Source organism: Macadamia integrifolia, unplaced genomic scaffold, assembly GCF_013358625.1.
Source record: "Macadamia integrifolia cultivar HAES 741 unplaced genomic scaffold, SCU_Mint_v3 scaffold22, whole genome shotgun sequence".
NCBI lineage: Eukaryota > Viridiplantae > Streptophyta > Magnoliopsida > Proteales > Proteaceae > Macadamia > Macadamia integrifolia.
The window spans coordinates 237936-259665 of NW_024868566.1; the positions used below are offsets into that span (position 1 = coordinate 237936).

At 39.5% G+C, this 21730-nt stretch overlaps 1 protein-coding gene across 8 annotated transcripts in view; it reads right to left on the reverse strand.

The window, feature by feature from the left end:
• Nucleotides 1–2589: 2589 nt before the first annotated feature.
• LOC122066027 (eIF-2-alpha kinase GCN2) overlaps nucleotides 2590–21730 on the reverse strand; it is a 179517-nt gene continuing 160376 nt past the window's right edge. For 3 of the 8 annotated variants that reach the window (XM_042629854.1, XM_042629853.1, XM_042629850.1), the window contains one exon: nucleotides 20354–20816. The gene's annotated coding sequence lies outside the window, so the exon portion shown is untranslated. Of the gene's footprint in view, nucleotides 2834–13670; nucleotides 13940–14760; nucleotides 15136–20353; nucleotides 20817–21730 lie in introns of those variants that run through there. The other 5 variants (XR_006136198.1, XR_006136197.1, XR_006136196.1 and 2 more) reach the window with 5 other exon arrangements.

The following is a 21730-nucleotide window of genomic DNA, read 5'->3' on the forward strand; positions in this document are numbered from 1 at the left end:
CCTTTTTCCCCAAATTTTTGCTGTTTTGGGGTTTTCATGTTCTCTCTCTCTTTCCTTACCCAATGTATGAGCTGAATAGGTTTATTTACTCACATTTGGTTGCATTATAGTGATGAGAATGATACATTGCATGCATGCCTCACCCATTACTCCTTGGAAAGAAATTTCACTATTTTTAGGTTAGGGCTCATGAGAAAATTGGGGGTTTTTTCATTGTTTTGACTTTAATAAGACTAAGATATGTGTAATTATATGCATTTGAACCTTCATTTACACACTATTGTGAAATTCCTCTCAATGTTATGGATGTTCATTGATTATGCTCATCCCTATGGAAATTTCCCTTTTTTTATTATTTATTTATTGTTTTCTCTTGAAGTTTGCCTAATGCTTTGGGTTGTTGTTAGCTTGAGCATTTGTATGATCTATGCTCCAAGCAAAATGCTCCCACTCCTTGGCTTCTAATTATGAATGTGCATTTAAAATCATGACATCTTGATATTCTCTTGGTCACTACACTGTATATGCCAACTACTTTTCTTACCAACTCAGCTTTTCTATATGAGCACATTATGACAATGGCATTAGCACTATAGTGGTTTTTCTTCTTGCTCGTCATTCAATACACATAACCCACTACAAGGTACTTAACATGAGTGCCATGTTTGATTGTTGTCATTCACACTACTTTTCCACTTCTTATGGTCCTATTTGCATTGATTCTTCTCTTATCCATTGCTTAATTTACCTCCTCTTGAAATTTTGTCGGATTCTTATCTCTTTCATGTGGACTTTGTAGGGCGTCATCTCGCAAGAGTAAGGAAGCCTTAGGAGCAGAAAAACTCCTAGCCAGAAAGGGAAAAGTGCAGTTTGAGTTCTTCAACAAAAAGAACTCACCAGAGGAGAAATGCACCTGTAGACCTCGAAGAGTATGATGAGCACATTTACCGAAGTCTAGAGGCAGCCGTGTCATGGTCCAAATTCTCCTCAATGACCATGCTCATGGAAAATTCCATCATAGTAGAGGACTTCTCAAAGGTCCAAATGCTAGAGAAATTCACGGCTTTGGGTTGGCAGTCCATGCTCTCCCTTGACTTACCCTACTACCCCGACCTTGTTTTGATGTTTTACTGTAACCTCGAAGCTTCCTATGATGGTATGGTATACTCCCTCACCAGTCAAGTGATGGGATGAGATATCAGACTACCCATCGACTTGTTCACGGAGATTCTCGGCATATCGATGGAGGGTAATTGGTATTTTTGTCCTCCTAGGGTCAAGGCCTTAGGCCCTTTTATGGACTGGGAGTTGCAAAACCACATCTACTACACCCCAAGTCCGAGACTGCGTATATTCTAGATGTCCAGGTTTTAGCCACCTAGTTCAGTCTAACTTGCTTCCTAGAGCCGGTCATAGGAACCAAGTGAACTTCATGTTGGTGTACATGGAAAACTATATCTATATGGCCCTAGAGGATGCTTCCCGCCTATGTCTTCCCTTCATCATGATGAAGACAATGGAGTACCACATTGCACATCCCTCATATGGTAACTTTCCTTATGCCTGATCTCTCACGAGAGTATTTCAACATTTCCATGTTGATTTTAGGGGTGATGAGGGAAAGTTCCCATTGGATAAGTTTTCCCAAGGAAACTTACACAAGATGGATTTGTATGGTGTTATGGAAGCTAATGAGGAGGAAATGCCTTTAAAGGATGATGATGAGGAGGATGAGTAATATGTTCCCACAGTGGATAAGGAGGTTGCAATGGAGACTAAAGATCCTTCTTATGCAGCACCACCTCCTCCAAGTGGGGTTTTTGACTATCAAGGTATGATGGACCGATTAGAGGCACTTCGGGTAGGGCAAGAATAGATCTTGAAGAATCAAGAAGAGGGAGCCGCACGTGAGAGGACACTCTGGCAAACCCAAGTAAGGATGAAGACAGATCATAGGGACCTATTCGAAGCCATGGACTTGGTCTCTGCAGAGGTAGCGGTGAACCTTGCACAGCTTTAAGAAGAGGTGAAGCCAGTGAACTGATGCTTCGACTACTATGATCGTCGCCTCAACATAAACTCTAGGTCCAGGGAGGCAGAAGTCATTGATTTAGATGATGATTGATAGTGCAGTGAATCAGGATGGTTGTATGTGAACTTGTTTGAGGAACATCTTTTTTTTTTTGGCTTCCTTATACTCTTCTTTTGGTACATGCAACACGATACACATTTTAAATTTTATCTCATTATAGCTTTTATGTGAAAATCTTTTATATTTACCCAACCCCAAATTCTATTATAGATTCTACAAGGTTCGAACTTGCAAGCTGTGAGTGTTTAGAGTATTGTGCTCTAATACCACCGTTGTCACGTCCCGTTCACATAGAACCTGACCGAAGATCGGGTCACCTCCAGGTAACCCAAGAATCGCCAGGATCATCCGATGCAGTAAATCACACCACAACATGCAATACAAGATATGGGAATATAACTAAATAATTCAGCGGAAGACTAATCACTTATATTTGTAAATTTCTCCACTACTCTTGATATCCAAATTATTATACATAGTATATATATATGTATATGTGGGCCCGTAGGCATGATAATTAAATAAGAAATAACAATTTAAATATCTAGAGCACAAAAGGAGAATACATTAAAAGAATAAAAAAAGTGATGATTGGAAGTCACTACTGTTGCCCTACAACGCAGCCCTCGCATGTGCACTCGACGCCGTGCCCAAAATCTTTCGGAACCCACTAGTCCACTATCGGGAACATGTCAGTGGGCCCCGACTCTTTCTCATCCATGAGGAAGCCTGCAAAATCATCTAAAAAGGTATGTATACAAGGGGTGAGCTCACTAGCTCAGTAAATGGAAAGAAAGACACAAACAAGCAGTCACATTTCAAATGATCATATATGCATGAAATTCATTTTAGGCCTATTCGCCTAGGCAACAATGCTAAGTCATAGGTTACATGCTATTCACAACCACAGTGTGTGTATTCTCCGAGTACGAGATGCATTCTCCATCCTGTGATACATCTATAGAGTTATTGGAGAGGGCCGACCGTAAGTATTCGAAAAAGTAAATCGTGGCCAAACCATAGCAGAAAATAAATACAATATGCTCGGCCCTCTGAATATATCACCAACGTTTTCAACTATCCTAATGATCAGCCAACCATACATCTAACTACCACGGAGGTCTGTGACCGACAGTTCCCCCCAGTGATAACCCAACACCTAAACCCCTGTTGGAAAGGATCGTAGTATGAGGGAATGTCAACCTAAACCAATGCATCTATATTAGATAGTACGACTACATAATGCTTTCACGTCCCATTCCATGGCGCACCAATGCATTTGTTTCCAAGCAAACTATGTTTTTTAATTTTAGCAATTCATCACATACCCAACAAATAATCATTATCTAATAATTGAAATAACCCATGCTCATAATTCAAAGAAAGTAACAAGTGTTTGGAAATTTAAAGATACAACATAACGATTCATAAATGCATCCTGCAGTAGACAATACATATGCATGAAGATGGCATTCATAAATGGCAAGATGATGAATAAAATAGAAATGATGCAATAAACACTCCAAAATAAAATCAACATCCTCTCCCCATTTACCTTTTCAAGTAGAAGATTGTGCACACATGGTACGAGTGAGATCCGACGTGTGAAGATGAGGGTCACAAAAACCTAACACAGAAAGGAAGCTTAAAATACATTCGTTCCGGGACCATAAAACAATGAAAGACATGGTCACAATGAGTTTAACAATGCAAGGAAGGTTGTCGATGAAGTTCGGGCTCGAATGGAGCTCATTGGACCACGAGTGGGTCATATAGGTAGGTAGGTAGGTAGGAGGACCCATCTGTGCAAACTGCTCATACGGACAGCACCCAAGCCACACCGGCGGGTGCTACCAGTGGGTTTAGGTACTCGCCTGCCCTACCTGCCGGTAGGACCCCAAGGCTCAGCCAAGACCGGTGGATTATATCAACGGGTCTAGGTACTCGTCGGTCCTACCCACCGGTAGGCTCCGAGGCCCAGGAAAGACTAGCGGGTCTCACTGGTGGGTATGGTTACCTGTCGGTTCTATCCACTAGTGTCCAGCGGGTTCTGCTATCCTACTTCCCTTCTTCACCCTGCCTTTTAGGAACCCAAGGGGGTTGTTTCCTTCACATTTTCCACACATTTAAGACTTAATCCACATGAATACAACATAGATCTAAGTCCAAATCAAGATTTGGGAACAAATCATACCTTTAATCTCAAGAAAACCCCAAAACCTAAGAACCTTCCTCTAACTCAAGATGTCCCTTAAATGCTTTTAGATCTTGTTTGTTCCTCCTTTAAAACCTTCAAAGATAACACATAGACTCTCTCTCAACTCCTTGATTTGACCACACAAGAGGGTTTCACTAGATTCAAGGGATTTTGGCACTTACCTACCTCAAATCGTAGCTCTCAAGGTTTCAATCACCATCACGGAGTCAAAACGGCGAGATACGGCTTCGCAACAAGCGGGGAACACTTTCCCCCACACTCTCTTCCCTTCCCTTCCTTCTTCTTCTCCCTCTTCTTTACTCCTCTCCACCAAATTTGCTGAAATAATAAATGGGAGAAAGTAAATGCTATTTATAGTTGGGTCATAAATATCTACTAAGGTGCATTTGGATTTGACACCTTATGACCCAAATCACATTAAACTACGATGCCGAGCGAAATAGCTGGTACTACCAGACACACATGACTTTACTACCACGGGGAACCCGAAACATGCATGATCACCTAAGTTGGGCTTACTAGGGCCCACATTCCTATAGGTGGGTTGCACGGGAGGGTCGAGCCCACCAATGACCACCCACCTGTTAGCCAAAACATTGCCAACCTTGCTGGATTTCAGGGGGAATCAATTCTCAATACATATATCACTACAACCACTTGTCGTGAATAAGGTCCTCATCATCTAATACGACAACATACCTTCCCTACTAGTACATAGCCTTATGATACGTGCAAGGGCATGGCTTAGGCGTGCGAACCACATAGGGCACTAGCTCGAATTTGTCTGACCACCCCACATTTGAAGTCACCCTTGCTGTCATATACCATAGGGCATCCACATCAACCCTTGCTGATTCGGACCCAGCATGACCAAACTGAACCAATTAGAAAATAAATTGGGTTTAGAGAGCAGTGCACTACAACCCACCTCATCCCAGCTCTTTGTTGCCGCTATAACCTTCGCAATCCTACAAGAATACGAGAGAAGATTGATAAACTTAATACCAAGGTTGAGTAGGTCACAAAAGGAAATTCATTGTTCTTCACAAGGTATCTGCAAAGTTAACTGCGTCTGTATCGCATAAATCATTTTCTCTACATGTCTCGGGACCTTATTAAAGTATTGATTACCCAGATAAACTGCACGTTCCTCACTTTTTAGATAAAATCTTACGTAAGAAGGAGGGAAAACATAAGGGAAATCAAAATAAAGAATAGGTGAAAGTTTTCATCACTACAGTAGCATAAACCCCTTCACCCATCTAAATTCGGAAATCCAATCCAACAATTAAAATTGTGTTAGTAAAAATGTCTTCCGAATTAAGTCTTACCCGAGCAGCAAGAGGATGCCCATTCCACTACATCCTTCCTTCCCCTACATTCCTATGGCTCCATCTTCGGAAGGGAAGCTCCAAGAGGGAAAAAGCACAACACCTTTTACTCGACGTCTGAAACATATGTACATTTAATCTTCAAGACCTCAACAAAGGCTGCCTCTTAAATAGTTGCAACAATAGCGCAATGCACAACTAACCACTTTTGGCGTGGTTCGAATCGTTAGACCATCATAGAACAATTGCAGAGGGGAGGGGAGTATCAGATGATCCCAAAACATCTGAAACCCTATGAATGCTAAAGACATCTGAAACCTTGAAACACTATGAACGCTACTTTCAGTGTGGTTGAAGCAGCGTTCCGGCATGGCTTGAATCATTAGACCGATAGATAAGGTGTAGCAGTGGTGGATTGAAGGTTTAGACCTCTTCTCTCAATCCAACGGTTATATTTAGGATGAACAAATCCTACAGCTAATATCCAGTAGTATTCATAATTCCAATGTAACCCGCTAGCATACCTATCCCTCATACTTAAATACTCTCTAAAATTTAATTTATTTATTTACTCTCCCTCTCTCATGTTCCCACCTTCCCCTCTCTCTCTTACTTCCACATTTATCCACTTTCCTTTTTTTACTAAAAGTCTTTCTTTCTTTCCTTTTTTTTTTTTCCCTAAAACTTTCTCTCCCTTCACGATTTTGCTCATTCTATTTTTTTTCTTTGTTGTCATATATTATTTTTATCACTTTCTTTTTTTTTTTCTTTTACTACAACTCTTTCTTTCCTTTTCTTACTAAAGCTTTCACTCTTTCCTTTTTTTCCCTAAAACTCTTTCTCTCCCTCCCACTCTCATAATTATGTCCATTCTTCTTCTTCTTTTATTTATTTATTTTTTTACAGTATATTAATTTCATCCACTATCCTTTTTTTACTAAAACTCTTTCACTCCCTCCCACTTTCAACAGGGCGGGCAATCTTGTGATTCGAGAGGATCGTATTCTTTGATTCATTCCTTCTCTGCTCTTTCCCTTTCATTCTTCACTCCTTTTTCTCATCTTGGTTTCTAATCTTGAGATTAAAGTGCCGGATGTGATACTGGGGATCAACTTCGATTCTAATGTTCAGTAATTCCACAGCTCTAATCGATAACGATAGCACAACAGATTCTTTAATTATTGTTAAATGGAAAATAAATGGGTATCGGGGAATACCTCAGTATAGCTTTCCTCGCAGCGGAATGGTTCGGGTTGCACCACGTGTCGATCTGTATGAACGGCAATGAACGAAAAGTTACGACGATCTCTCTAGGCAATCGCTAAGCAATATTCTACCCTCCAAATCCAAGGATTGCAATGGAGATCCTTGGAGACACACACTATCAATTAAGAGAGAGAAGAGAATAGGGAGAAAGAGAACTCCAGAGATTAGGTCAAAACCCTTATTTGCTTTGTGGCCAAAACCCTATTATTTATAGGGAATTGGCTAGCTAGGGTTCCCAATCCTAGTGGGTCTATGATTACCCCAGGTGGACGACCCATGTAGGAACTAGGTCGAAACCCAGTCCGACCCATATTAATTAACATCTCCCACTCTCCCACGCAGGGAGGACATACTCAATTGTCCATTCTAGAAGTCTCTCTATCATAGGTGTCTCATCATACAGGAAATGGAGCATACAACCTAATGAGATAATACGAATGTAGGAGTGATATCTTAAGCTTTCATCTAACCAACATAGCACATCACTAACAAATAATCTGGGGTACCCTAAACAATCTAATTACACCAAGTCTAGCACTGTTGATCCCTCATGATGAGTATGCTGACCGTAAATGATGCAATGTGCTTATGACTATGTCAAAACATAAATACGACCAGTCATCCGGGCAATAAGTCACAATACAAGGGTATAATTTTGAATAGTTTTTTCCTAAGCCCACATGTCAATCCGACTATTCCCAACTACTTTTCCAATCGTGTCCCACTAGACCGCATCATCCATGTTCCTAAGGAGCCCGTCAAAGTAGCATCATTGGGCATCCTCCACATGACATGGTGTCAGGTAGAGGGTATCTATAGGATCAACTCAGTTTTGATCCAAGTGGCTCACATAGTGATGAAGAAGGGATACATTCAGTCACTCTCACAAACGGTTGTAATAAAGCACATACAATATGAAATGTACGCCATGTTGTAAATCCCACTAAGGTGGGCATATCACTTATAAAATAAAAAGAACATCATATGAGTCTGGTTCAGTTGCACTTTCAAGTGCCTAACCTGAGTAAATCAGCCAATCACCCCCATGGCGTCTGTCTGAGTTCTAATACTCAGCTATAAGTAGGCTACACTGAAACGTGGGATCTCTATGTTCGACCATAGAAAGGTCTCATCTTAGCTCTAACTAAGGCGCCACTTAGCTAAAAAGCTGTCTATTCATCTCGCTCGCTATCTTTAAGCACCAATGTGAATTTGGCTCATCTTACTTGTTGTTTCTAAGTGCCAAGGTGAATCACCCATATGATTGGGTCGATTCAAGTCTGGTGATATATTTACAAAATAAAATGTGTACACACGTAAATCACTCTGAAGAATTATCAGTCTCAGATATAAATCAAATAGTGATAACAATAATGTCTAAAGAAAATGTTAAAACTCAAAATACAAATCATCCACGTCTAAGTCTTATATTCGTAACATGAGTAAGGAAAATATCCTGAGCAATAGGCTTAGTCAATAGATCAGCCACCATGCTACTCGTGGCAATATGCTTCAAGATAACTTTCCCTTACGCAACAATTTCTTAAATGTAGTGATATCTGATGTCTATGTGTTTGGCTTTACTATAGAACTTGGGGTCCTTAGTGAATGCTAAAGCTACCATACATTCACAGTGTACATGCACCACATCTCTTGAATGAGCAGTAACACCAAGGCACTGTAGGAACCTCTTTAGCCAAATGGCCTCTTGAATAGTTACAGAGCACGCGACGTACGCGGACTCTATCATAGATAGGGCAATGTAGGTTTGCTTCTTGCTACTCCAAGATACAGGCCCACCTCCTAGGACAAATGCATATCCCAAAGTAAATTTATGTTCATCTCTGTCACTACTAGTCAGCATCATTGTAGCCTCTCAGTCTCAAATCCGGACCACTGTAGGTGAGGGTGAGATCAGTGGTCCCACAAAGGTATCGAAAGATTCTTTTCACTGCCTGCCAATGGCGTGGTCCTGGATTACTCTAATAACGACTAAACATGCCAAATGCGAAGCATATATTTGGAATCGTACACGTCATCACATACATCAAACTACCTATTGCTATAGCATAGGGTACTTTAGACATTTGATTCTTCTCCTCATCAATCTTAGAGCACTTGCTCAAGGCTCAAAGCACAAACCTTGTCCATGGGAGTGTCAATGGGTTTACACTTGTCCATGTGGAATCTTTCAAGGATCTTTTTTATGTAAGTCTCTTGAGACAAACTAAGAAGATTCCTAGAGTGGTTCCTAATGATCTTGACGTCTAACACAAAGTTGGCTCACCCATATCCTTCATCTCAAAAGTAGAGGACAACCACTCTTTAGTAGCGATAATTATCTTTATGTCATTCTCAGCCAATAGAATGTTGTCAGTATATAAGGATAGAAAAAAGAAACTTCCCTTGGACCATTTCACATACACACAGTGATCATTTTCAATCATTTCAAAACCAATAGAGGTAATGGCATGATGAAATCTAAGTACCACTGCCTAGACGATTGCTTAAGGCCATATAGAGAACGTTTGAAACTTTATGCTCTTGTCCTTTGACCTCAAAACTCATTGGTTGATCTATAAAGATCTCCTCGTCTAGTTCTCAATTGAGAAATGCAGTTTTAACATCCATAATTCAATTTTACAACTATGACTAGAATGAGACGAATTGAGGCAATTCTCACAATTGGGGATAAAGTCTCATCATAGTCTACACCCTCACTTTGGGTATAGCTCTTCGCCACAAGGCGTGCCTTATACTTGTCAATTGAACTATCTGCCTTACGTTTGACATTTAAAATCCATTTATTTCCAATGGTCTTATGCCCAGGAGGTAGGTCAACTAACTCCCATACCTGGTTCTTACTCATAGAACTCGGTTCATCCTCCATAGCAACTTACCACTTATCCTTAGTAGGTGGGGAGAGTGCCTCTCATAAAGAAGCGGGTTCATCCTCATCCTTTGGAACACAAATGAGAGCTTCCCCTTTAATCCCAAAATGACGATGAAAAATATTCCCATGAGTGCTCCTACACATGAGGGAATCCTAATGATCGTCTAGTGGTACACTTCCACTAGGCTGATAATCAGTCTCACTTTCTTTCGCGATTACAGGATGAGTTAATTCCCCATCCTCACCAAGAGTAGGAGATACGCTTTCCTCGTCCTCTATCTCAAAGAGGTCGAGATCCCTTTTGGCATCACTAATGCTCGAAAAGTCTGTTTGAATAAAGTCCACAACCTGTGACTCTATCTCGGTCATTCCTCCATTAAGGTTTTCACCGTGCATAATGTAACCTTTCAAGCTATCGAATTTTCTTATAAAGATTTGTTTTCTATCTCTATAGCCAAGCTTCCCAAACTTATGGGAGGTGTTGTGAACATAACCTGTTGATCCCCATAGTTGCATATGCCTTAAATTTGGCTTTGCACCCTTCCATAACTCATAGAGACTCGAAGAAACTGACTGTGAAGGCACTCAGTTAAAGAGCATCCCCCCAGAAAGATATGGGGAGGTTGGCTTGCGCCATCATCGACCTAACCATATCCAAGAGTGTCCTCTTCCTCTTCCCTGCTACACCATTTTGCTACAGAGGATGAGAAATGGTCAACTGCCTACGAATCCCCTTCTTTTCACATAGTTCTTTAAACTGGTCAGATAAATACTCGCATCTCCGGTCAGTGTGTAGAGTTTTTAAGCTCTTACTTGACTGATTCTCAATGCTTGCCACGAAGCGTTTGAAGTAATCTAATGTCTTGTAGCAGTGAGTGATCAGATATACATAACCGTATCAGAGCTTATATCTCAGACATCATCAAATAAAAATCTAATGACTTAGATATAATCGTACATGAATGAGCCAATGAGCAGTTGAAACATATCAACGTTGCTTTTTCATAGGACATATTTCAGTGCTTTTAACTATTACCAAGATGAAGATACGCTGCTCCAAAGATTATGGGGCAAGAGTTGTAATTGGGTATGTACTGAGTTTCAGTCGTATCATCATGATGCCAGAATGTTGTGCATGTGTATGTACACTCAACTGAAGATTCCATTTATTGATTCCTCATTAGCCGAACATCAAACATGGATATCTTTGTAATTTTAACTCCGATCAGAGTGATTAAAAAGGGGTTTTTCTCCATTTTGTAAGCTCTACATAACCAGAGGAAGAGAGTTCGTGGGTGACCTCTTTAAGCCTGGATTTTTCAAAATGACCTTATTGAAGGATTATCAAGGGTTAATGGTGAAATGAATCTTACTCCACCATTTTTGGGCTGCATATGATTAATAATTTGAGGTCAAGTAAAAGCCAAGGTTTTGTGTATTCAAGTTTTGAAGAAATCATATCAAGGGGTAGTTAAGAAGAAATTGAAGACTCTCAACCTCCATGAAAACTTGCATCAAAGCCTCATTAAAAAAAAAAAAAATGTCCAATGAGCATTATTGAAAAGGAAAGGGGGATTTTATACAAGGAGAATAAAAAGAGAAGGTGAGTGGGAGGACTACAAGTGCAAGAATATTCTCAACAAAATGATTGAAGTCTCTATTGAAGATAAGGAAGGTCATACCTGTTGAAGGAAGAGGAAGAAGAAAAGGGAGGAGCAACATTAATGGTACGTTTGAAAATTTAAGTGTCCCTACAATGAGGGGTTAGTCGAAGCCTTAAATGTGCTACTGAAGGCCACTAGTATAGCTTCTTAGAAGGATTATAAGGGAAGGTAATCTCTACACTTCAAGTCCTATTTTTGTATGACTTAGGTTGTGATTATTGTATAAACTAAGGCTTTGATTGTTAGGGGAGGGACTTGTATTCATATCATTTATTGTATACATTTTAAGGTGGGTAAATCCCCAGCATGAGTGCTATCTCAAGTTAAAGCAAATGTCATAGCAACTAGACTCTAAATGTAGTCAAAGCTAGTAAAGTATTGAATAAAATACAACCCCAAAAGTCATTGCTCTGTGGAGTAGGTAGTGGACCGGACCACATATATCTTGTATGTTGTATATATGAATGTATATTAAAGGGAGTGAATGTGCATGCTTTTGCATCTACAAGTCAACCTCCATGGTTTCTGATCAACCACCCAATAATGCTGTTACAAAAATAGCCGTTATGAGCTAATCCACCCAACCTGGTTGACCGGTTGCATCGACTGCCTAGGATTCGATCGACTGGCTGGAGCTGATTGATGTTGGTACCTTTTCGGCAAGTAGGGATTTTGCAGGGTCTGTTTTGACGGGTCTTTGACCAAACTATGTTCAAATGGTCATAACTTGGTCATACAGACTCATATTCGTCTGATTCCATGTCTGCTAGTTTCATAACTTGAAACTGTACAAGTCTCGTGAAGAGACACATCAGTTGATACAAATTTCTCAAATACCATTTTTTACAGCCAATGAAGAGGCTTCTTAAAGCCAACATGTTCCTAATCACTATGGATCGTGGTCCTTACTAAAATTGCATGTTCTAAAATCATTCTAAGTAATGCAAATGCCTATATGATGTATGACATGTGTGTGTGTACGATTACAATAATACAAGTAAATTTCTAGTTAACTTGTACGAGTTCTTCGCTATTCTTTGTAACATGCTTTCAAGGCTTGATGTTTTTATTTCTTCAAAAGTCTTCAAGGGTCAAGGTCTTTGACACAATGTCTTGAGCTTTTCCTTCTCATACTTAACCATTAGGAGTGTGGGCATATCCCCAACACCTCTTTGTGTTCTAAGTATCCTCAAATCCTAGTTAATGGTTTTAATTGATGTGTTCCTCAAAATCACTTTTGTGTGTGTGTGCGTGTGTGTGTGTGATGCATGTTAGTAATCACTTTTACCGGCACCTTCAATTGGAACTTAAGAATCATCCTCCTTAGGGTGTCAATTCTAGGCTTGGCCTAATAGGCCCGATTGAGCATGACTATTTAAAGCCCGACCTGACCTGATTAATAAATGTGTCGGTCTAGCCTAACCCGTATATAATTAGTCGTTCTCATTGCAAGGGTGCTATCCGACAGGTGTCTAACCGATTAATAGTCCGATTTAGCCTAACATGTTTAAAACTCGTTTATAGCCCCTACTTGGGGCTTATTTAGAGCTCGTTTATTAATCCCATCACGTTTAAAGCTCAATTATACTTTTTTCAGAGATAAATGTGTCATCAACACATCCAAAGCCTGTCTAAGGCCACTTTAGCCCAATTATTGGTAGACTGATTAAAGATCGGTATATGGCCGACTGTTTATAAATGGCACCATTGGATGGATTACTTAAATGGGCTGGTCATGGTCCAAGACCCCAAAGTGGAGAAGCCCGATTAGACCCAACCCAACCCAGCCTTATGGATTGACATCCTTACTCCTCCCTACCCAATAACAATTCAAAGGAGGATGCTTAGTCAACAAAGAGTCAACTTTCAAGTACTTGTCGTTGACTCATTTAACACACAAGACTCCTCGTTAGAGGCCTCCCACTAGATTTGCTTCGAAATGCTAGCCACATTTATAGCCTCAATTTTCTTCACCTCCACGCTACCTTCTGCTTTAGGCTTAAAGATCAAATCCTAGGCAATGTAGTGGATTCTTCTCTTCATATTCACCCGGACCATAGGAAACCAGAGAACACAGATCCAAATTTAGACATAGCTATCCCAGGCAGACCGAAGAACCCTCTGACCAATAAATGTCCCGACCCTCAAGAACCGAGGAGATAAGCTGGAGACGACCTACAAAGAACTTATAACTATATCAAAGAGGGGAGCACAATTAGAATTCTTCCATTTCTGTAAGATCAAAGGTACCCCCAAGGTATTTAATAGCAACTAAATATCTATGAACCCTTCATTCTCGCCAACTCTCTGATCTAAGGAGGCACACTGATACAATTTGTACAGCCCCTGTGATGTTAAATCAGGTGAAGATCATAAGCAAATCAAGTAATGACATAATAGCAATAGAAGAAGGGAGTGAGGATGTGAATTATGTAAGAGAGACTTCACCAAACCCAATAATGCCAGCCACATCATCTGCACAAGAGAGAAGAACAACAAGGCTTAGAAAGGATTCAATGTGGACAAAGGACTACTGTATGGCATAGTAAAGAAGTAGAGGGAGTGGGTGAGGCTTGACAATGACAGCTAGAAAAACAACTTGTAACAACTTGTGTGTAGAAATAACCAATTCAGTTGTACGGTTAGGATTAGCTAGTGGCTCTATAAAGAGCCAAGAAATGTACAGTGATAGAAAAGGGAAAAAAAAAAAAAAAAGCAAATACATCTTTTCACTTTCTCTTTCTTCTTCACTCGGAGTCTTCTGAAACTAGAATTCAGTTCCCCTGTTCTTCAAAATCCATTTCTTATCATTGGTGCTTTCATTTACTTACTCCATTTTCAGAGTTACAATGGCTAAGGGTACAAGATCAAGCAAGTTTGATGACAAATACAAGAAAGACACTGAAGAAAAACTGGATAAGCTTGCTCAATCGATTCAGCAATTGCAAACATTCATGTTAGCCATGGATGCCAAGATTGAAGCATGGGCTGATCATTCTCCATCAGCTGCTCATGATTCTTCATTGCCCCAAGAAGGTGCTTTGCAGCAGTCCTCACCTCATTTTTTTGCCTCAAGATTCATAAGATTAGAGGTACCTAAGTTTGATGGGAATGATTCTTCTGGATGGATATTCAAGATTGAAAAATTCTTTGATTTCCATTCTACTCTAGAAAATCAAAGATTGGTGATAGCTTCTTTTCACTTGGAGGGATCTGCTCTTAATTGGTTTCAATGGATGCAATCCAGTGGGTTGGTCAGTAGGTGGAAAGAGTTTTTGCAGGCTGTATCTTTGAGATTTGGGCAATCTCTATTTGAGGATCACAAAGGAGCCCTTGCCAAATTGTAGCAGACCTCCACTGTTATAGCTTATCAAGAACAATTTGAGAACCTGTCCTATAAGGTAAGTGGTCTATCTGAGCCATTTCTAATCAGTTTTTTCATTTCTGGACTAAAACCTGAATTGAAACGAGAGCTGTTAATTGCTCAACCTACATCCTTATTACAAGCAATGGATTTGGCAAAGCTACATGAACAAAAATATATTGATCTCAAGAATTCTTGGAAACCTCTGCAATCTTCCAATTCCATTGGTCTTTTGGGACCGCCACTAGCCACAAAACCTTTACCACTGCCTACTACTAAAGCTTCTGTACCTGTGAGAAAGTTATCTCTTGCAGAGATCAAGACCACAAGAGAAAAAGGGCTTTGTTATTACTGTGATGATAAATTCATGCCAGGACATAAGTGTAGAAATAAGTTCATGTTACTAGTAGGAGAAAATGATGAAGATTGTGATCCAAATGAATTGTTCAGAAATGATGATGAAACCATTACAGATTCTGCATTATATGAAATTAGTATGTATGCTTTTGCGGGGCAAATAAACCCAAGAACTATTCGTTTGAAGGGGAAATATCATGAACATCATATCCAAGTTCTGATAGACAGTGGCAGCACTCATAATTTCATTCAAGAAAGGGTTGCAAAGAGATTACGATTGCTCATATTTCCCTGCAAACAATTTAAAGTCTATGTGGGCAATGGGGAATTCTTGTTGTGCACACAACGATGTAGGTCAGTCGCCTTGTCTATGCAGGGCCATATTTTTACTCTTGATTTGTTTATGTTACCATTGGAGGGGGCAGAAATAGTCTTTGGAATTCAATGGCTTGAACTTTTGGGTCCTGTACTCACTGATTAGAAACTGCTCACATTGGATTTTGAGTGGGAAGGAGTTAAGGTGCAGTTGAGGGGTGAGCCTTGTATTAATGATGACCCCTTACAAAGAAAGCAATTTCAGAGGTTATCATGTTGTGAAGGAATAGCCTCCATGTTCAACTTGAAGTTGTCCACAGAACCAGAGCCAAGTGACAAGATAACCCCTCTGGAAGTGCAGCCACTATTGCATGAATTTAAAATAGTTTTTGACCTTCCACAAGAGTTGCCTCCACAAAGGGAATTTGACCATCATATACATCTTCTTCCTGATTCAAAGCTCGTCAATGTTAGGCCTTATAAGTACCCTCATTTTCAAAAAAATGAGATTGAAAACCTGGTTGCAGAAATGTTGAAACAAGGGATCATCAGGACCAGCACAAGCCCATTCTCGTCCCCAGTCTTATTGGTAAAGAAGAAAGATGGAACATGGCGTTTTTGCATAGATTACAGAGCACTCAATGCCATCACAGTGAGGGATAGGTTTCCGATACCCACTATAGAAGAACTCTTAGATGAGTTACATGGAGCTTGCATTTTTTCCAAGCTGGATCTCAGATCAGGTTATCACCAAATCAGGGTTCATGAAGAAGACATTTGCAAGACGGCATTTCGAACCCATGAAGGCCACTATGAGTTTGTGGTAATGCCTTTTGGATTAACAAATGCTCCATCTACACTTCAGTCAATCATGAATCAGGTTTTTAAACCATATCTCAGAAAATTTGTCATTGTGTTTTTCGATGACATTTTGGTTTATAACTCTTCCGCTTCTGATCATTTCAATCACTTGAGAACTGTTTCACATTGTTTGGCCACTAATCAGTTATTTGCAAAGCTTTCCAGGTGTTTGTTTCTTCAAGAGAATATTGAGTACCTAGGGCATATGGTTTCCAAATTCGGGTTTCAGCCTGACTCAAATAAGATCCAAGCAATGGTTGAGTGGATAAAACCTCATAATCTAAAATTGCTGAGGGGATTCTTGGGACTTACAGGGTACTATAGAAGATTTATTCATCACTATGCTTCTACAGCAGCACCTCTTACCAATCTCTTAAAGAAAGATGGTTTTTGTTGGAATGATGGTACACAAAGGGCATTCGAGGCATTGAAGATAACAATGACCACAACCCCAATCTTAGCTTTACCTGATTTTTTCAAGGATTTTGAAGTGGAAACTGATGCCTCTGGAGTAGGTATAGGAGTTGTGCTAAGTCAAGAAGGTCATCCTTTGGCTTATTTTAGTAAGAAACTATCTCCTCGAATGAGAGGTGCTTCAACCTATGTAAGAGAGCTATATGCCATCTCCTAATCTGTGCTAAAGTGGCGTCATTACCTTCTAGGACAAAAGTTCCTTATCATCATAGATCATAGAAGTTTGAAGGAGCTCATGAACCAAGTGATTCAAACTCCAGAGCAACACCACTACTTAAGAAAATTGATGGGGTTTACTTACAAAATCATATACAGGCCTGGAAGGGAGAACCATGCAATCGATGCCTTGTCCAGAGCACCTGGCATGGAAGAGAACTCTATACAATTACCACCTGCTGAAAGCCAAAGTTCATATATGTCCTTCTCAACCCTGCATTTTGAATTCCTGGACAGATTGATTAGGGAAAACCTCATTGATTCTGAATTGGTGGCTTTTCACAAACAATGGCATGACGGCAAATTGGAGGGTACTGGTTATGAGGTCAAAGCCGGTCTTTTATATTTCAAGAATAGACCAAGACTCAACTCTACCTCTAACCTTTGCCAAGAAATATTAATGGAATTTCATGATAGTCCCCTAGGTGGGCATGGTGGAATATTGAAGACTTATAAAAGAATACTTGGCAATTTCTTTTGGCCAACCTTGAAGCAGGATGTCACCTCTCATGTCAACCAATGTTTGATTTGCCAACAGACCAAATACAATACTTCAAAAAAAGCAGGTCTTTTGCAACCTTTGCCTATTCCTCAGCAGGTTTGGGAGGTCATATTGATGGATTTCATCACAGGGCTGCCGGTATCTCGAGGTTTTACTGTCATAATTGTAGTGGTGGATAGATTAACTAAGTTTGCACACTTCGGTGCACTACCAACCCATTTCAATGCAACTAAAACTGATGCTCTATTCACTTCCATAGTGTTCAAACTACATGGTATTCCAAGGTCTATTGTGTCGGATAGAGACCCCATCTTTATCAACCAGTTTTGGCAACAAATGTTCAAGCTTAGCAGTACCACTTTAAACATGAGCTCTGCTTATCATCCTCAATCAGATGGACAAACAGAAGTCCTTAATAGATGTATGGAACAATATTTAAGGAGTTATGTGCATACAAAACCAAAGCAGTGGATTCATTTCTTGGCATGGGCTGAATATTGGTATAATACTTCACATCACAGTGCTATTGACATGACTCCTTTCCAGGCCCTATATGGAAGAGAACCGCCGACGATTCCAGATTACGTTACAGGTTTTTCAAAAATAGAAGCAGTGGATCATGAGCTTAGCAACAGACAACAAGTGTTGCATCAGTTGAAAGAAAATTTGTTACAAGCTCAACAACGAATGAAGGCACAGGCTGATTTACGCAGAAAAGAATTACAGTTTAATGAAGGAGATTGGGTATGGCTCAAGCTACAACCATATAGGCAACTAACCATTTCCAAGAAGCAAAATCAGAAGTTGGCTAGTAGGTTCTATGGTACTTTTTAGATTTTGCAGAAAGTGGGCCATGTGGCCTATAAATTGCAACTACCACCTGAAAGAAAAATTCACCCGGTGTTCCTCGTCACCTTATTGAAACCTTTCAAGGGCATTCTTCAAGAAAGTGCAATCAATCCTCTTCCTCAACTAAGCTACTCACATCAACCTGTTCACATTCCAGTAGCAATTCTGGCAACCCGAAAAGTTGTTAAAGGGAAATTGCAGACTCAGGTTTTGATACAATGGGAACAATTGCCACTAGAGGATGCTTCTTGGGAAAGTATGGAGGAGTTTCAATCTCAGTTTCCCACCTTGGACCTTGAGGACAAGGTCCTTTTCAATGAGGATGGAAATGATACAATTTGTATAGCCCCTGTGACGTTAAATCAGGTGAAGATCATAAGTAAATCAAGTAATGACATAACAGCAATAGAAGAAGGGAGTGAGGATGTGAATTACGTAAGAGAGACTTCACCAAACCCTATAATGCCAACCACATCATCTACACAAGAGAGAAGAACAGCAAGGCTTAGAAAGGATCCAATGTGGACAAAGGACTACTGTATGGCATAGTAAAGAAGTAGAGGGAGTGGGTGAGGCTTGACAATGACAACTAAAAAAACAACTTGTAGCAACTTGTGTGTAGGAATAACCAATTCAGTTGTACGGTTAGGATTAGCCAGTGACTCTATAAAGAGCCAAGAAATGTACAGTGACAGAAAAGGGAAAAAAAAATGGCAAATACTTCTTTTCACTTTCTCTTTCTTTCTTCTTCACTCGGAGTCTTCTGAAACTCGAATTCGGTTCCCCTGTTCTTCAAAATCCATTTCTTATCACACACCTCCAACAATGATAGCTTATTTGGAATGATTCAATCCAAGTCTAGACAAGTTAGAAAAAGATGCTAGCGTGTCCATCATTGTAGAAACAAATATACAATCTACCTTTACAAAGATCATTAGATCATTTACAAAAACCAAATGAGAAAGCAACATAGGTTTGCAACAAGGGACAAAATTGTGCACTTAGTTCATATGCTTGTCACATGATCATTCAAATTCAATGCGTGTCAAATTGGATCATCCAAAGAATACATGGGTTGCCGCCTGTTGTTTTAGGAACAAGACTCTTTGATCATTGTTTCAGTCCATAAATCTCACAACTCTTCACCGTTGCATTATGTGCATTGATGTACCAAAGGTTGATGCCTAAACTGACTTTATATCTATGCAACTAGATTCATAATGTTCATCTATGAATAGAAGAGATACTCAATATAGAATCTACTTCCCGAATATGAAAAATATCTTAAGAGAATGTTTACATTATGGTTGGAAAAAATTCCAAGCTCGGTGGTATTTATTATAAATTGATAAATAATAAAAATAATTATATTTAAAAGTATTCTACAATTTTTTTATCCAATATGTGGTCTAGATTCTCTATATTAACCATTACGATGTGTTAGGGTTTTTGACTGTCACTTTCTACACTAGTAAATTCATCACGCAATATTGTTAAAGTGGAGGGACTAAAATATAACTAATTCTATCATTTTACGGTTTATCAGTTATACCCAAGTAAGATTGCACTTGTGTAAATGGCTTTGTTTTCTACAATGAGTTGGTCTCATTGATAAATTATTTTCTCTACTTTAGTTAGTAAGACTCGCATATGCAACCATGGTAGGATCCCATCACTTTGCATCTTTACTCAATGCAAGGATTAGGGTTTTGACATTGTTTATGAATATATCTTATGAGGAAGGAAAGGGGAACCTATCGATATTACAAGAGAGTGCCTTATCATAGACACTCTTCATCTTCTCATCCACTTCTTCATTCTTGGGAGTGTATTCTAGGTTTTGAGAAATCCTAATGTGAAGAGATAAGAAAATGTTTCTACTCCTTGATCTTGTTTCGAGTTTGGTGTTCTAAGTAATGTATTCCTTTGGAGGACCTATCCTTATTATGGGTTTTGAGGGAACGTCCTCACTTTGATTGTATTGTTTCAAATGCTCTAACACAGATAGGGATCAATTCCTAGTTGAAATTTTTGTTTGGCATCTTTTCTTGCCAACATGTTTACCAGATATGCATTACATTGAAATGGAAGCTCAATTGGTTGTGAAAACCATTTGAGATGCATTCAGCTCCCATTAAAGAATCAGACACCCAATTAGAGATTTCCAGGAGCTAGATATTATTGAGCCTTTCTACTGATAAAGTCTTGGAGAACAAACGCAGATCCCTACCAAGCCCCCCCCAAGCTGATGCTAAAGCCGTGGAGATTGTAGTCGTTGACATCCGCTTAGGCATGAACATCTTTCCAACAAGAAAAAACTCCCAGTCTGTATAGGCCTATTGGAAGGTTTCAGTGTGTCAATGGCCAAATCTCACTGAATTGGATTCTGACTCCAAAACATGATCCATAGACACCTGCACAAAGAAATTTAAGAAGAAAACCAGGAAAACCAATGAATAATTTCGAAAATTCATTTTAACTTAAACCAAGTTTTGCAATCAAGTACATACACACTAAACCAACTTTTATGATCAAGTACACACAAACACACAATGGGCGTGTAGTACTAAAAGATAAAGAAAAGCCAAATTAATGGGCCATCCATAACATGCAGGAAGGGCAAAGAGTTTAGGCATATACTTGAATCTGCCCATGTAATGACATGTGGCTAATCCATGAGGGAACCTTCCAACCGATGGTTGGAAGCTCCAACATCATTAGCCACATTGCTAAATTCAGTTGGCGCATATTTAAGCTTGACAAATCATCCGAGCTGCTACATCTATTGCCTCTAGGGATTATAAGAAAAAGAAAATCTATGTTTTACCTCCTCATTAATTGACTCAAAGGCTAAACTGTCATTTTACAATTTACTCATATACGCAGCCTATTGATGTCAACAAAGAACACGGAACAATTAAATTGTATAAAAAAAAAAAAAAATCAAAGCAGAAACTACTGGTATCAACAATCTCATCCAATTCTCTGTCACACGTCTAGCAGCTGCTTGCCAGCTGTGGTAGGCAGATTCTCCACAAGTTGGTCCGAGAGGCTATTGGTGAGCACAGCACCTTCTGTAAATTCAGTACTAACCCAGGAAACATAATAAAAACAATCTAAGCTGCAACAAATGAGGTTTTGACCCATGCAAGTTGATGAAATTATTCACTTTACTAATATGTAATATAACCGTTGCTTTATTTTTCAGGAGTCCCATTGTACCAAACTAACACATCTTTACTTTGTTTTCTATTATGTACCAATACCCATGAGTTACCCAAATTTGAGCAAAAAGTAAACAATCCTTGTGGAGTTTTTTTTTTTTTTT